Source organism: Triticum dicoccoides, chromosome 3A (genome assembly GCF_002162155.2).
Source record: "Triticum dicoccoides isolate Atlit2015 ecotype Zavitan chromosome 3A, WEW_v2.0, whole genome shotgun sequence".
Taxonomy (NCBI): domain Eukaryota; kingdom Viridiplantae; phylum Streptophyta; class Magnoliopsida; order Poales; family Poaceae; genus Triticum; species Triticum dicoccoides.
In genome coordinates, this window is record NC_041384.1 from 757,691,434 (window position 1) to 757,709,172 (window position 17,739).

At 41.7% G+C, this 17,739-nt stretch overlaps 1 pseudogene; it reads left to right on the forward strand.

Moving 5' to 3' along the window:
- LOC119273309 overlaps positions 1–17,739 on the forward strand; it is a 28,924-nt pseudogene that overhangs the window by 1,027 nt on the left and 10,158 nt on the right.

A 17,739-nucleotide genomic window follows, 5' to 3' on the forward strand; every position in this document is an offset into this window, starting at 1 on the left:
TTGTTGGGTAAAGCCTGGGGTTCCGCGGATGAGAGCGCCGTAGTTGGTTTTGATGTTGTAGCGACCTATTTTTCGTCGAGTTGTTTTGATCGAGTTGCGAGTGCATATGTGAGTTCATTCCATTCTAGGTCGTACGGGGGGAGGGGGATAAATTGTGGATTAGGCGTAGATGGCGATGAAATAGGTGGTTGAAGACCGTTTTTGACAGTGGGTGCTTTGTATGAGTCTGATCCGCGCGTGGTTCCTTCCATTTTTAACAATTTTTTGGAATGTGGATGTGAAGTCTATACCCACCCCCTCCCTGATGTGTTTTCGGATGCAGATCTGGGATGTTGTATTGCGCGAGGTGTTGCTTGTTTAGATTCACATTTGCAACTGTAAATTGTGGTCGGTGCACAACTATCAGGACTCGTTCATTAAAGTTACCACCGGAACTGTTAAGTGTTACCACGAAATCCATGCTAGCACATGCTTCAGATACAGCTTACTTGCGTAATGTTTTTTCCAAGTCCTTTTTTGCTTTGTCATTAGCACTAATTTTTGTTAGCGGTTACCCTGCAACCTGTCTGTGGTCCACTTGTTTTATATCTATCATTCTGTTTGATTTTTGCCATGTCTTATTTACTTCAAACTAGCACTTGGATTGTTAAGTAGTTGCCATTTTAATTACTCTATCTGCATTTTCAAATCACCCATTTGCCTCAGTATCTATTTTCAATGACATTTTAAGAAAGCTCAGTATCTATTTTTCAATGACATTTTAAGAAAGTTATCATGGCTGTTAAGTTCTGGCTATCAGTCTCATTCATACAAGTTACCAGACTTTTTGTTTTGTTATCTCATTGGTTGTTGTGTCTTCCAATTCACCTTTTGTAACTCCTTACTTGGCAGTCCTTTAATATTGTTTTGTTTCTCGGGGGCACGATGCCAAGGAAGCGCAAAGGTTCTGGTGATGACCATGAGGGTGTTCCTTCCAAAAAGCCGAAGCGCCCTCCACCTCGGAACAGGGCTTCGCCAAACTCACTTCTGGCTGCGTGTAAAGATCTGTCTGATGGTAGAAAAAAATGCTATCGATGAAATGGACTTGAAAAGCCTTCGAGAGATCAAGTGTGACCACCTCTTTAATTTTCTTAGTGAGTGGCTTGCTGGGTTATACGAGCCAGACTCCCGTGAAGTGGTTTTTCCGGGGCGTGGGAGGATCCCTGTTAACGAAGAGTCGGTTCATCGTGTGATGGGTGTGCCCCGTGGTGGGAATGATGTCCCTTACAGTCTGCCCACAGAAGCTGATATTGAGTTAGGGATTGAGATGTTTGGTGAGCTTGGTCACACACCGAAGACGACTGATGTCCTTGATCTCATAACAAGTTCTTCCAATTATGATGAGGAGTTCAAGCGGATGTGGCTTATGCTTGCCGGCAATACTGTCATTGCTCCTACTACATCCAACAAGATCAGCCCTAGATGGTATGGTGTGCTGGTAAGTACTGGTAACTTATGCTTTCGTGGCTGATAACTTGCATCATGTTCACATGGTAACTGTATTGCTTTATATCATGTAGATTTTTTGTTCATTTACTTCCTTGTTTTTTCAGCAAAACATTAATACAGTCAAGGACTTGAATTGGTGCAAGTTCATTGCTGATGAGCTCCATAAGGCACTTTTGAAGGGGAGGCCTACAAAGGGGTGTCTTCTTTTCTACAATGTAAGCGATGGTGCTTTTTTTTCTTTTCCTGTTGTCTGGTTGTGTATTTCTGACAGCAATGACTCTTTTTTACCAGCTTCTGTACATTGATGCTATCGATCTTACTGGTCTTGGTATCTCATTGCCAGTTGGAGCGTTTGCTATCAATGTTTGGACTGAATTGCTTAGTATGGATGTCCAAGCGGATGGAATTTCTTATGGCAAACTACTGGTAACTTTGTTTTTCTTTTCCTTCTAATCAATTCATGTACTTACTGCAAATGCATTTGTTCTTTATACTTTTCTTTACTCGTTTTCATTCTCAACAAATCACCAGTTGAAACCCCAGTTTGGCATCGATTTCTACTTGTTTGGCAGTTTACAAGGTCTTGGGAAATTCATGCACACCCCACCAAACTGCAATGAAGAGGTATGCTTTTTTTGTTTATATCTATTCTGGTAATTTGTAGCCTTTTTCTTTGTTGTTCATACATTTTTTGATGGTAACTAATGACTATGCAATCTTATAAGTGTTTTTGTATTACACATCTGAATTTTTTTCTTCATTAGCTATTTTTATGTTGTGTTTTTATGGTGGTAACTTTTGTTGCATACATATGGTAATTTTGTGTCTGTTTTACCTGATAAATCATGTTTTACCAATCTAAATTTTATTTTTTAACAGCTGATAACTTGTGTTGTAATTGGTTGATACTTTCTGTTGCACTCACATGATAACTTTAGAATGGAAATCCTGTCTATTTTTTAGTTCTCTTACGTTATCTTGTTTTGTTTGTTTTATTAATGAGTAGAAACTTGCAAAGGCTTATGAGCTCGTGGGTCGGTTTTCATCTGGCTTGGTTGGCCTGCTTGGCGATCTTGTGCAAGGGTTCGTCTCACTTGATGATGAAGGCTGTTCATATGTGTCTCGTCGACTAGACACTGATCTTAGGGCAATTTCTTCTGCTACCCAGAATATGGCAAAGCCCTCTCCTGCCCACCGTACCCGTCAATCGGAGAGTCCCGGCAAGAATATTATGGATGAGTCTGATACTGACCATGATATGGATGAAAACGACGGGGACGAATCTGATGATGATGATGACTTTACGGTTTTGTATCATGGTTCTTCTTCCCGCAGCGGGGCAGAGAATGTGGCCTCTGGCAGCAGGGCAGCGGATGTGGATAGAACTCACTCAGGCAATGCAAACACTGAATTGCGTGACAGTGTAACAGAAAATGTAGAAGGCATACCTGATAGTGTAGCAGGAAATGTGGACCCAACTCAATCAAGCGATGCAAATGCTGAAGCGCGTGACAGTGTAGAAGGAAATGTCGAAGGCATATCAGACCGTGCGGGCGATGAACCTGTTATTGAGTCCCAGATATTGCTCACTGGTACTTCTAACATGGTGTCAAGCAGCTCAGGGGATGACGTGCTCAGCCAGCATGATATGACAGACACGCAGTTTGATTTGGCCACTGATTCTTCTGTTAAAAGATGCGGTGCTCAGCTTGCCAAAAATTTGGCTTACATGCGGAGGCGCAAGAAGTTGAAGCTACCATCTCCACCCCGTTCTGTTACGCCACCTGAGCCTGTCCAGCTGTCAGAAAGGGACATCCATTTATCTGTCATGAAATTTGTTGTAGAAGAGCTTGGGATCCGTGTGGCTGACAAGGGCACCGGTGAGGTCATTCGACCCTCAACTGGTACTAAACAGGTTCCACGCAGGTGAAATATCCTTTTGTATTTTTCTACTTCTTGTATTTTCTTCAGTTCTAACACTGCATGGTAGCTTCAACTGATTTTATGTGATAACTTCAGTAGGACCCTTCTGATAACTTCACCTTTTTTGTCTTACACACATCTTCTAAACTACTGGTCCAACCTCTTTGTTCACTACTTAATTTTATTTTTTTAGGGCACCCTGCAAACAAGTTGGTACACTTGAGGCATCATCCAGTATCCCAAAGTCTAGGTAATCTGTTGGACCAATTGGTCTTCAATTGATTATCTTTTGTTAAAAAATATGTTGCAGATTTTTCATTATTATTTTTGCATGGTAGTTTTGAATTGTTTGTCTTGTAATTTTAGTAGTATTACAATGATAACCTGTAACTGTCTCCTTGTTTCTATGCATCTATGCTCTTTTTATATGGTAACTTTTTTTTAGGATTCACACCTGCTACTTCTTATAAATAGCTATTTGTGTCTGTTCATTTTAACACTACATCTCACAACTTATCTTTTTTTTGCAGGAAGTCAAGTGGAATTAATGCCGCTAAAAAGGTGTGGTTTACCAATACTAGGTCTTCTCCTTGACTAAGAGCAGCATCTTCACAGCCGATAGAGGTTGTGGATCTTGAAGATCAGCCCACGTTGACGTCTCCTGTTGTCGTTTCACAACCTATTGTGATGGGCTCTTCACCAGCGTCCGTCGAACCAGCAGCTGCTCCCGAAGTTGCATCTGATGCTGTTGAATCTGTAGAACAACTGGCTACAGTGGCCACCGTCACTGCTGTTGTTGAAGAGCTTGCCACTGCAGCTGTTAATGATGAAATTGATGCTGATGAAACTCCTGTCGCGGACACTGGTATGCACTGATTGATAACTAGTCTGATGTTAAACATACATATCTAGTTTGTTCAATGTGATAACTTTTTTTGTCCTCTCATTTTATGCAGCTCAACATGTTACTGAACCCGTCACCGAAGCTGCCCAAGTGTCCATGCCCCCTGAAGCTGGAGTGGCTGTTGTAGTGACTGGTGTTGATGCAGGAAAAACAGCTCCAGGTATGGACTGTTCTGATGGTAACTATAACATTTTGTGGTGGTAACTCTTACTTGTTTATGATGGTAATTATAGTGTATTTTCTGATGGTAATTGTACTTGTATACTGCAGTCCCAGCTGTCAATTCTGATGCTCAAGATGAAATTGTTGAACTTCAAGTTGCGGATGATTCCCAGAATGTCCAATTACATCACCAAGTTCAAGCTGGAGACATTGTTGTTACTCCAGAAGCTGCAAGTGATGATGCTGTATTTAGAGTTGATGGCGATTTCACCCCACCAAGCTGCTCTCTTGGACTTGGCTCCATTTTTGGTGTGACGCCTGAAGCTCCACCAGTGGTAGCTGCGGTTCAGGGTATTCCTTCATCACCTTATGCACCACAAACAGTAGCAGGAGCACCACAAGCAACAGAAGTGCTAGAATCAGTAGCCGCACAGCAAGCAGCAGAAGTACTACATGCAGCAACTACAACATTAGCTGATTTAGACGCGATCGTAGCGCCTGCCTCTACTGTCGCGGAGAAAGTTGAGGGCATAGACGTTGAACCGGCTGCTTGGGCACTGCCTGCCAACTCCGGTAAGTGAAGACCTTTTTGTGTCTTCGCTTCACAGCAACGATTGAATGATGGAGGCACTTGATCAAAGACTTTTTTAACTGTTTTTATGTGCTTTCTTCCGTATTTAAGTCAGTTTTTTTCCTTTTCCCTATGTCTGTGTGCATGTGTGGATGAATGTAATATGACTCTTTATGCTTTTGTGTTATGTGAAATGAACCATTTTGTGATTCTCGTTCACCACAATTTGTGTGTTGTGCTTTTGTATTTATTTATCTGTATGTGTGTACTCCTGATTGTGATTACTGATTACAATGTATTATTTTTACCTCCCATGACAACATTAATGTGTGTTGTTTTCATAATATAACCCCCCTTCTCCCACCTGGTAACTTACCTTCTCCCACCTGGTAACTCACCTTCTAACTACCTGGTAACTTGATATGCTACATGATGGTAACACCTCTCATTACTCTGACAACATGCTCCACTAGCCTACCTTAGACCATATGTTCTATGGTGATCTAACCTAACCAATTTTTTTGCATGACATCTTCTGCATTTTTTTTCTGGTCACGGTTAATAACAATTTTTTTGAACATTTTTTCATGTTTTTGCCTGAACAGTGATGTCCTGGTAAATGTAATTGTTTTGGCATGACAACTTTGACTCTAACCACATATTATCTTACCCAATAAGTTTTTTTCACAACACTCCTATTTTTTGTTGTGTTGATAATTCACTCATTACTTTTAGCTGGTAACATCCATTGGATTATACTGGTAACTATCACTCTATCCCAATGTTACCTTGCCCAACAAATATTTTTGGCGATAGCCCCTTGTTTTTTAGTGTGCCCACGGAGCTCATGAGTGTTATTTTCTATATATGCATTTTTTTGGTTTGTTTATCGTTAATATCCTTTTCTCATGCCCCTAATCTTACCTGTTTTTTATGTTCATGAAAAGACCGTCGTGTTCGGGTGTACGATGTCGAACTTGACGATGATGAAGTACTTATGTGGTGGGAAGAATTTGAACATAACAACCCATCAGCCAAAGGAAAAGATGTTGTGCAAGGAGGTAATCAATTTTTGTTAGTTTGAGAATGCCAAAGTTGTGACGTACCATATCAATGCCTGCTGATAACTTCTGTCCAAACTGCTGATAATTATGCATAAACATTCTGATAACTTATGATCTACCACTTTTGGTTGAAACCCTTTAGATTGTTTAACCTTTTTTATCATCACCAATCCTTGCTAAGCCTTTCATATTGTGTTGCAGATAATTGTCAAAGTCCCACATTTGCTACACCACACTTACCCCAACCCAAAGAGTGTATGCAGCCCAGTTCCACACCTAGATCACTATTTCGGAAAGTTAGGGTTACCCGCCCATCACAATACCTGCTGCCTCCATTTTCGGACCTCATCCCCAGCGAAGACGATGAGGCTATTTACGCTGAAGTTATCAAGCACACAACTCATTCAAACTCCAAGATTAAGGAGTAATATACGACTATTTTCTTAGTTTTTCATGCATTTTTGTTGCCATTCCATTTGTTTTTTAGACTCTTCCCCTCTGGTATTGCAGCGTCAGGGTAATCAACATTGATGGGAGGTGGGTCACACTCGGTGAGCTTGCTAATTGTGTGAGAGAAACGGGGCAGGTTTCAACCAGTATTGCTGAGTTGCATGTTCATGTTCTTCAATATTTGGAAATGCCAAACAAAATTGTCTTCCCTTGGTTGTTGTCCGTTTATCTGCTTATTGGAGACTTCAACTGTAAATATGTACTTCATCATTTCCGACGGAACCAGCACTACATTCTGAGCCATCAAAATGAGGTACTTTCTGGGTTTTCTTGCCACTCTACACTTTTAATATCCATTGTCTACACTTTTTTTATTTTTACAGTGCATTTTTTCATGATAACTTCATTATACACAATCTGGTATGATAGTTCATTTACTTTTGCATGGTAACTTTAGCACTCAGTTTCTGGTAACTTGTTTCCTCTGCCATGATAACTTATATTGTTTTGCATGGTAACTTTAGCACTCAGTTTAAACTTGTTTCTTCTGCCATGATAACTTTTTCTTGTGTTCCCTGTATTTAAATATGGCTCCCTCTTTTTTGTTACTGCTATGATTATTGTACCTTCTATTCCTTGCCTTGCAAAAGTTGGGACCGGGACCAGATGCCGGTCATTGGTATGTACTGTCGCTGAATCTTAAGGCGAAACGATTTGAGGTGCTGGATTCGTTGCGTGAAGAAGATAGTCCATCTTTAATCGAGCACGCAACAAGGTACATGAATGCTATAAAGAAGACTTGGTTGATTTCATACAAGGACTCGCACAAGCAAATTCAAGATTATGAACTCGTGTATATTGATGTTTTTAAACAAGAGAACGGGTTAGTTGCTTATCTGTGTTCCCTATTTTAGATCTAGCCCCATTTGTTTGATAACATGTTTTATGTACTCACACACATACTCTGTTTTCAGCATTGATTGTGGCTACTTCGCTTTCATGTCTTTGGAACTGTGGAATGGGAAAATTATTCCTGCGTTCACCCATGAGCAAGTACCGGCACTCAGAAATTTTTTGACATCGAGGTGGCTAAATCACACTCAAAACAGGTGCAAAGAGTGGCGCTACCATTTGTTTGGCAACAGTTCATGAGGTATCAACTGTCATCATCTTCTTTTTTTTCGTTGTGAGAGCATTTTTCAGTGCTGGTCTTAAATTGATGGTAACTAGTCGAAAGAAGCATTTTAGTATTTTCTTGGTTGGCACACTGGTTGTTTTTTAGTGTCTTGTCATCACACATAGAAGAAATTCAGTACCAGATGGTAACATATAGCTTACGTGGCTACTATTTTTCTTATATAAATAGGCTGATAACTAGTTTGTTCTCTCATTCTTTGTTGGTCATGAAATTTATCTGGTAACTTGCATTTAGTGTCGCTGATAACTAGTATGAATAAGAGCTGATAGTTTTCCAAAAAAAAATTAGGTGGAATAACCTTTTTCGATTGCAGATAGTGTTGAAAACTCATTGTAGTGTAATGACACATGTAAAACATATAGGAAACTGATGATAGCCCAGAAATAACTTACCCAATATGTTTATGATAACTTTCACCACACAATTCTTAAAACTCCAGCCCACAAATCTGCTGATAACTTACATAAATATAGGTGCTATAATTCGGATTACATTTTTTGCACTAATAACAATCAGCAAAACAAATGAAGATAAGTTTCTTGTCCATTCATTTGTAGCGACGATCTTGTTTTTCTCTTTCATTCATCTTGCTAGAGGTGATGTGCACCTCCGCTTGTCGTGGTGCACACTGCCACAAACACTGCACTTTCTTTGTTTTGCTGGTTTTGCAATGTCAAAGGGATGCTGATGCTTCTTTGTTTTTAGCCGTCCTTTCGTGATAGTCTTCGGAGGGTCTAGTATCGTTTTTGTGTTCGAGGAATGGGATGCAGCGGCTGGCATGTTGGCGCTAGCTTGTATTGTCATAGGGATGCTTGTTTGTCCCGTGTTTGGGTTCTCCATGTTAGGTATGTTTGTTTGTTGTTCGGCATGGACAGCTTCACTCGTTGCGACCACTGGAATAGAACATGGGTCTTGTTGTGATTGGAACGATCCTCTAGCTTCTTCCTTGTCCTTTCTGGCCTTCTTACGTTGGCTTTTTGTTAGCGCGTCCATTTCTTCCTTGAAAGAATATAGGTGCTTCTTGGCCACCCTGGCCCCATCATCTGTGAGGCAAGCGTCCTTGGCTGTTGCCTTGAAGTCCCTTAGCATTGATGTATATCGCATGACGCTTTTTCCCTCCTCTGGCGTGCTCTTACTAACTGTTGGTTGTTCGAAATCAGGTTTGATTAGATCTTCCTGTTGATCCCAAGTCCACCTCTTTAGAATATACTTCTCAGGTATCTCGTAGACCCCAATTTGGTCCATCACTCAAAACACATGTGCACAGAATATACCATCTCGCTTAAACTTGCAGCAAGTGCATGAATATGTCCCTTCATCCTTGTTTTCTTGCACATGGTAGTCCCTGTCCCCATATTTTGGTATGATTCCTCTGACTGAGCCAACCTTGAATGACCCATCTTGCAATGTGTCACATCTGTAGTCAGTTTTCACCTTCATCTCCATCTGGAATTTGGTGAAAATATTATGCGTGTAGAGGCCCTGCACCTGTAACTCGAGTGGGTTGAAGGAGTATGTTTCCACCTCTTTGTACACTGTTTCCAGGTGCTCTTTTGACACGCTCACCATCACCTTCTCCTGTATTGCAGTGTACTGTTTTGCAAATTCCACTAGCGAGTTATTTGGGTTGACGTACTTCTTCAACACATCGTTGAACCCTTCGCTCCTTGCCGTTGTCTGCAAGAATGGGAAGAAGTCGTGCATGTAGTACACCGGGACCCAGCATTCCCTGTTTTCCCACAGCCAGTGGAAATGCTCGTTGTCCGTTTGCCCATGATTGTCCAGCATCTTCCACCATTTTTCCTCAAGCTCCTCAACTGCGTTCAAAAACCAAGTAGATGGTGATTTCAGTGCACACATCATGGTAATTCTAATACACTTAACATGATAACTTGCTTCAGGGGACAGTATGTGGTAATTTCAGTGCACACATCATGGTAATTCTAATACACTTAACATGATAACTTGCTTCAGGGGACAGTATGTGGTAATTTCAGTGCACACCCCATGGTAATTCTAATACACTTAACATGATAACACCTCATGGTACTCATGTTCTCATATAACTCTTTCACTGCATGCAATAGTGAAAAGGATGGTAAGTCAACTACACATATCATGATAAGTTTTGATGCACTTAACATGATAACTTCCTTCATGCAACACTAGGTGGTTGTAGTCGATGCAGATTTTGGGAACTATAACTACATGGCAAACATGCTAAAGTGGTCATGGTCACTTAAAACATGAGTACTGGTAACTCTTTCATAACAGTCCAATTTTTCACACGAGTACCTTATTTTCTATCAATGTGGGAAAAATGTGTAATGCTGGTCATAATTTACTATAATTCAGCATGGTAACATTGGATATCGCGGCACAGTTATGTAGTTTGTGGCAATATGAGTAGAGTGTGTTGTGTGAAAATACAATACCATTCAAGCTGTTGTCAACACAATCTTTGAATGCTTTGTTCAGTGGTCCATCATCGGCCATTAACCTCCCAAGCTTCTCTTGTGCTTTCTTCATAATGTGCCATCTGCAATTTCTGTGTACTATCCCGATGAACACCTCGTCAATAGCATTCTGTTGGAAATATGCCCTAGAGGCAATAATAAATTACTTATTATTATATTTCCTTGTTCATGATAATATTTTATTATCCATGCTAGAATTGTATTGATAGGAAACTCAGATACATGTGTGGATACATAGACAACACCATGTCCCTAGTAAGCCTCTAGTTGACTAGCTCGTTGATCAATAGATGGTTACGGTTTCCTGACCATGGACATTGGATGTCATTGATAACGGGATCACATCATTAGGAGAATGATGTGATGGACAAAGACCCAATCCTAAGCCTAGCACAAGATCATGTAGTTCATATGCTAAAGCTTTTCTAATGTCAAGTATCATTTCCTTAGACCATGAGATTGTGCAACTCCCAGATACCGTAGGAATACTTTGGGTGTGCCAAACGTCACAACGTAACTGGGTGGCTATAAAGGTACACTACAGGTATCTCCGAATGTGTCTGTTGGGTTGGCACGAATGGAGACTAGGATTTGTCACTCCGTGTGACGGAGAGGTATCTCTGGGCCCATTCGGTAGGACATCATCATAATGTGCACAATGTGATCAAGGATTTGATCACGGGATGATGTGTTATGAAACGAGTAAAGAGACTTGCCGGTAACGAGATTGAACAAGGTATCGGGATACCGACGATCGAATCTCGGGCAAGTATCGTACCGCTAGACAAAGGGAATTGTATACGGGATTGATTAAGTCCTTGACATCGTGGTTCATCCGATGAGATCATCGTGGAACATGTGGGAGCCAACATGGGTATCCAGATCCCGCCGTTGGTTATTGACCGGAGAGTCATCTCGGTCATGTCTGCATGTCTCATGAACCCGTAGGGTCTACACACTTAAGGTTCGGTGACGCTAGGGTTATAGAGATATTAGTATGCGGTAACCCGAAAGTTGTTCGGAGTCCCGGATGAGATTCCGGACGTCACGAGGAGTTCCGGAATGGTCCGGAGGTAAAGAATTATATATAGGAAGTGCTATTTCGGCTATCGGGACAAGTTTCGGGGTCACCGGTATTGTACCGGGACCACCGAAAGGGTCCCGGGGGTCCACCGGGTGGGGCCACCTGCCCCAGGGGGGCACATGGGCTGTAGGGGGTGCGCCTTGGCCTGTATGGGCCAAGGGCACCAGCCCCAAGAGGCCCATGCGCCAAGAGATAAGGGAAAGGAAGAGTCCTAAAGGGGGAAGGCACCTCCGAGGTGCCTTGGGGAGGATGGACTCCTCCCTGGCCGCACCCTTCCTTGGAGGAAGGGCCAAGGCTGCCCGCCCCCTCTCCCTTGGCCCTATATATAGTGGGGGAAGGGAGGGCAGCAACACCTAAGCCCTGGCGCCTCCCTCTCCCTCCCATGACACATCACCCTCCTCCCGCAGCGCTTGGCGAAGCCCTGTTGGAATCCCGCTACTTCCACCACCACGCCGTCGTGCTGCTGGATCTCCATCAACCTCTCCTTCCCCCTTGCTGGATCAAGAAGGAGGAGACATCGCTGCTCCGTACGTGTGTTGGACGCGGAGGTGCCGTCCGTTCGGCGCTAGGATCATCGGTGATTTGGATCACGACGAGTACAACTCCATCAACCCCGTTCTCTTGAACGCTTCCGCGCGCGATCTACAAGGGTATGTAGATCCACTCCTCCCTCGTTGCTAGATGACTCCATAGATAGATCTTGGTGACACGTAGGAAAATTTTGAATTTATGCTACGTTCCCCAACAGTGGCATCATGAGCTAGGTCTATTGCGTAGTTTCTATGCACGAGTAGAACACAAGGTAGTTGTGGGCATTGATTTTGTTCAATATGCTTACCGTTACTAGTCCAATCTTGATTCGGTGGCATTGTGGGATGAAGCGGCCCGGACCGACCTTACACGTACTCTTACGTGAGATTGGTTCCACCGACTGACGTGCACTAGTTGCATAAGGTGGCTAGCGGGTGTCTGTCTCTCCCACTTTAGTCGGATCGGATTCGATGAAAAGGGTCCTTATGAAGGGTAAATAGCAATTGGCATATCACATTGTGGTTTTTGCGTAGGTAAGAAACGTTCTTGCTAGAAACCCATAGCAGCCATGTAAAACATGCAAACAACAATTAGAGGACATCTAACTTGTTTTTGCAGGGTATGCTATGTGATGTGATATGGCCAAAAGGATGTGATGAATGATATATGTGATGTATGAGATTGATCATGTTCTTGTAATAGGAATCACGACTTGCATGTCGATGAGTATGACAACCGGCAGGAGCCATAGGAGTTGTCTTAATTTATTCATGACCTGCGTGTCAACATAAACATCATGTAATTACTTTATTGCTAACCTTAGCTGTAGTAGTAGAAGTAATAGTTGACGAGACAACTTCATGAAGACACAATGATAGAGATCATGATGATGGAGATCATGGTGTCATGCCGGTGACGATGATGATCATGGAGCCCCGAAGATGGAGATCAAAAGGAGCAATATGATATTGGCCATATCATGTCACTATTTGATTGCATGTGATGTTTATCATGTTTTTGCATCTTGTTTACTTAGAACGACGGTAGTAAATAAGATGATCCCTCATAATAATTTCAAGAAAGTGTTGCCCCTAACTGTGCACCGTTGCGATAGTTTTTTGTTTCGAAGCACCACATGATGATCGGGTGTGATAGATTCTAACGTTCACATACAACGGGTGTAAGACAGATCTACACACGCGAAACACTTAGGTTGACTTGACGAGCCTAGCATGTACAGACATGGCCTCGGAACACAAGAGATCGAAAGGTCGAGCATGAGTCGTATGGCAGATACGATCAACATGAAGATGTTCACCGATGATGACTAGTCCGTCTCACGTGATGATCAGACACGGCCTAGTTGACTCGGATCATGTAATCACTTAGATGACTAGAGGGATGTCTATCTGAGTGGGAGTTCACAAGATGAACTTAATTATCCTGAACATAGTCAAAAGGTCTTCGCAAATTATGTCATAGCTCGCGCTTCAGTTCTACTGTTTAGATATGTTCCTTGAGAAAATTTAGTTGAAAGTTGATAGTAGTAATTATGCGGACTAGGTCCGTAAACTGAGGTTTGTCCTCATTGCTTCATAGAAGGCTTATGTCCTTAATGCACCGCTCAGTGTGCTGAACCTCGAACGTTGTCTATGGATGTTGCGAACATCTGACATACACATTTTGATAACTACATGATAGTTCAGTTAAACGGCTTAGAGTTGAGGCACCGAAGACGTTTTGAAACGTCGCGAAACATATGAGATGTTTCGAGGGCTGAAATTGGGATTTCAGGCTCGTGCCCATGTCAAGAGGTATAAGACCTCCGACGATTTTCTTAGCCTGCAAACTAAGGGAGAAAATCTCAATAATTGAACTTGTGCTCAGATTGTCTGAGTACAACAATCGCTTGAATCAAGTGGGAGTTGATCTTCCAGATGAAATAGTGATGTTTCTCCGAAGTCATTACCACCAAGCTGCTAGAGCTTCGTGATGAACTATAATATATCAGGGACATATATGATGATCCTTGAGATATTCGTGATGTTTGACACCACAAAAGTAGAAATCAAGAAGGAGCATCAATCATTGATGGTTGGTGAAACCACTAGTTTCCAGAAGGGCAAGGGCACGAAGGGATACTTCATGAAACGGCAATTCAGCTGTTGCTCTAGTGAAGAAACCCAAAGTTGAACCCAAGCCCGAGACTAAGTGCTTCTGTAATAAAGGGAACAGCCACTGGAGCAGAATTACCCTAGATACTTGGTAGATAAGAAGGCTGGCAAGGTCGATAGAAGTATATTGGATGTATTATGTTAATGTGTACTTTACTAGTACTCCTAGTAGCACCAGGGTATTAGATACCGGTTCGGTTGCTAAGTGTTAGTAACTCGAAATAAAAGCTACGGAATAAACGGAGACTAGCTAAAGGTGAGATGACGATATATGCTGGAAGTATTTCCAAGGTTGATCAAATATCGTACGCTCCCTCTACCATCGAGATTGGTGTTTGCGTTGAGCATAGACATGATTGGATTATGTCTATCGCAATACGGTTATTCATTTAAAGAGAATAATGGTTACTCTGTTTATTTGAATAATACCTTCAATGGTCTTACACCTGAAATGAATGGTTTATTGAATCTTGATCGTAGTGATACACATGTTCATGCCAAAAGATATAAGATAGTAATGATAGTACCACCTACTTGTGGCACTGCCACGTAAGTCATATCGGTATAAAACGCATGAAGAAGCTCCATGTTGATGGATCTTTGGGCTCACTTGTTTTGAAAGGTTTGAGACATGCGAACCATGTCTATTGGTGTATATGCATGAAGAAACTCCATGCAAATGGACCGTTTGGACTCACTTGATTTTGAATCACTTGAGACATGCAGATCATACAACATGGGCAAGATGACTGAAAGCCTCGTTTTCAGTAAAATGGAACTAGAAAGCAACTTGTCGGAAGTAATACATTTTGATGTGTGCAATCCAATGAGTGCTGAGGCATGTAGTGGATATCGTTATGTTCTTACTTCACAGATGATTTGAGTAGATGTTGAGTATATTTACTTGATGAATCACGAGTCTGAATTATTGAAAGGTTCAAGTAATTTCAGGGTGAAGTTGAAAGATCGTCGTGACAAGAGGATAAAATATCTATGATATGATCATAGAGATGAATATCTGAATTACGAGTTTGGCACAGAATTAAGACATTGTGGAAATTGTTTCACAACTAATACAGCCTGGAACACCATAGTGTGATGGTGTGTCCGAACATCATAACTGCACCCTATTGGATATGATGCATACCATGATGTCTCTTATCGAATTACCACGATAGTTTATGGGTTAGGCATTAAAGACAACCACATTCACTTTAAATAGGGCACCACGTAATTCCGATGAGATGACACCATATGAACTATGGTTTAGAGAAACCTAAGCTGTCATTTCTTACAAGTTTGGGGCTGCGACGCTTATGTGAAAAAGTTTTAGGCTGATAAGCTCGAACCCGAAGCGGATAAATGCATCTACATAGGACACCCAAAACAGTTGGGTATACCTCCTGTCTCAGATCCGAAAGCAATAAGGGATTGTTTCTAGAATCGGGTCCTTTCTCAAGGAAAAGTTTCTCTCGAAAGAATTGAGTGGGAGAATGGTGGAGACTTGATGAGGTTATTGAACCGTCTCTTCAACTAGTGTGTGGCAGGGCACAGGGAGTTGTTCCTGTGGCACCTACACCAATTGAAGTGGAAGCTTATGATAGTGATCATGAAACTTCAGATCAAGTCACTACCAAACCTCGTGGGATGACAAGGATGCATACTGCTTCAGAGTGGTATGTAATCCTGTCTTGGAAGTCATGTTGCTAGACAACAATGAACCTACGAGCTATGGAGAAGCGATGGTGGGCCTGGATTCCAAAATGGCTCGAGGCCATATAATTCGAGAGAGGATCCATATATGAAAACAAAGTGTAGACTTTGGGAGAACTACTTGATGGTCGTAAGGCTGTTAGGTACATATGGATTTTAAAAGGAAGACGGACAATGATGGTAGGTATCACCATTAAGAAAGCTCGACTTGTCGTTAAGATGTTTTCCGACAAGTTCAAGGAGTTGACTGTGATGAGACTTTCTCACTCGTAGTGATGCTAAGAGTCTGTTGGAATTATATTAGCAATTACTGCATTATTTGTGAAATCTTGCAGATAGGATGCCAAAAACCATTGTTTCCTCGATGATTTTTGAGGAAAGGTTATATGTGATACAACCGGAAGGTTTTGTTAATCCTGAAAGATGCTAATAAGTATGCAAAGCTCCAGCAATCCTTCTAAGGACTGGAGTAAGCATCTCAGAGTTGGAATGTATGCTTTGATAAGATGATCAAAGTTTTGGGTGTATACAAAGTTTATGAGAAACTTGTATTTCCAAAGAAGTGAGTGGGAGCACTATAGAATTTCTGATGAATATATGTTGTTGACATGTTGTTAATCAGAAATGACATAGAATTTTGGAAAGCATATAGGGTTATTTGGAAAGTGTTTTTCAATGGGAAGCCTGGATTAAGCTACTTGAACATTGAGCATCAAGATCTATAAGGATAGATCGAAACGCTTAGTGGTACTTTCAAATGAGCACATACCTTGACATGATCTTGAAGGTGTTCAAGATGGATCAGCCAAAGAAGGAGTTCTTGCCTGAGTTGTAGGGTATGAAGTTAAGAGTTAAAGCTCGACCACGGCAGAAGAAAGAGGAAGGATGAAGGTCGTCCCCTATGCTTTTGTCATAGGCTCTATACGGTATGCCATGCTGAGTACCGCACCTGATGTGTGCCTTGCCACATATCTGGCAAGAGGGTACAAAGGTAATCTAGGAGTAGATCACCAGATAGCGGTCTAAATTATCCTTAGAGGAATAAGGATATGTTTCTCGGTTGGAGGTGATAAAGAGTTCGACGTAAAGAGTTACGTCGATGCAAGCTTAACACCTATCCGGATAGCTCTGAGTAGAGATATCGGATACGTATAATGGAGCAACAATTTAGAATAGCTCCAAGTAGAACAGTTATTTGAAATGGCTCCAAATATAGCGTAGTAGCTGCATCTACAAGATGACATAGAGATTTGCGAAGTACATACGGATCTGAAAGATTCAGACCCGTTGACTATAACATCTCTCACAAGCATAACATGATCAAACCCAGAACTCATCGAGTGTTAATCACATGGTAATGTGAACTAGATTATTGACTCTAGTAAACTCTTTGGGTGTTAGTCACATGGGGATGTGACCTTGAGTGTTAGTCACATAGCGATGTGAACTGGATTATTGACTCTAGTGCAAGTGGGAGACTGTTGGAAATATGCCCTAGAGGCAATAATAAATTAGTTATTATTATATTTCCTTGTTCATGATAATCGTTTATTATCCATGCTAGAATTGTATTGATAGGAAACTCAGATGCATGTATGGATACATAGACAACACCATGTCCCTAGTAAGCCTCTAGTTGACTAGCTCGTTGATCAATAGATGGTTACGGTTTCCTGACCATGGACATTGGATGTCATTGATAACGGGATCACATCATTAGGAGAATGATGTGATGGACAAAGACCCAATCCTAAGCCTAGCACAAGATCATGTAGTTCGTATGCTAAAGCTTTTCTAATGTCAAGTATCATTTCCTTAGACCATGAGATTGTGCAACTCCCGGATACCGTAGGAATACTTTGGGTGTGCCAAACGTCACAACGTAACTGGGTGGCTATAAAGGTACACTACAGGTATCTCCGAAAGTGTCTGTTGGGTTGGCACGAATCGAGACTGGGATTTGTCACTCCGTGTGACGGAGAGGTATCTCTGGGCCCATT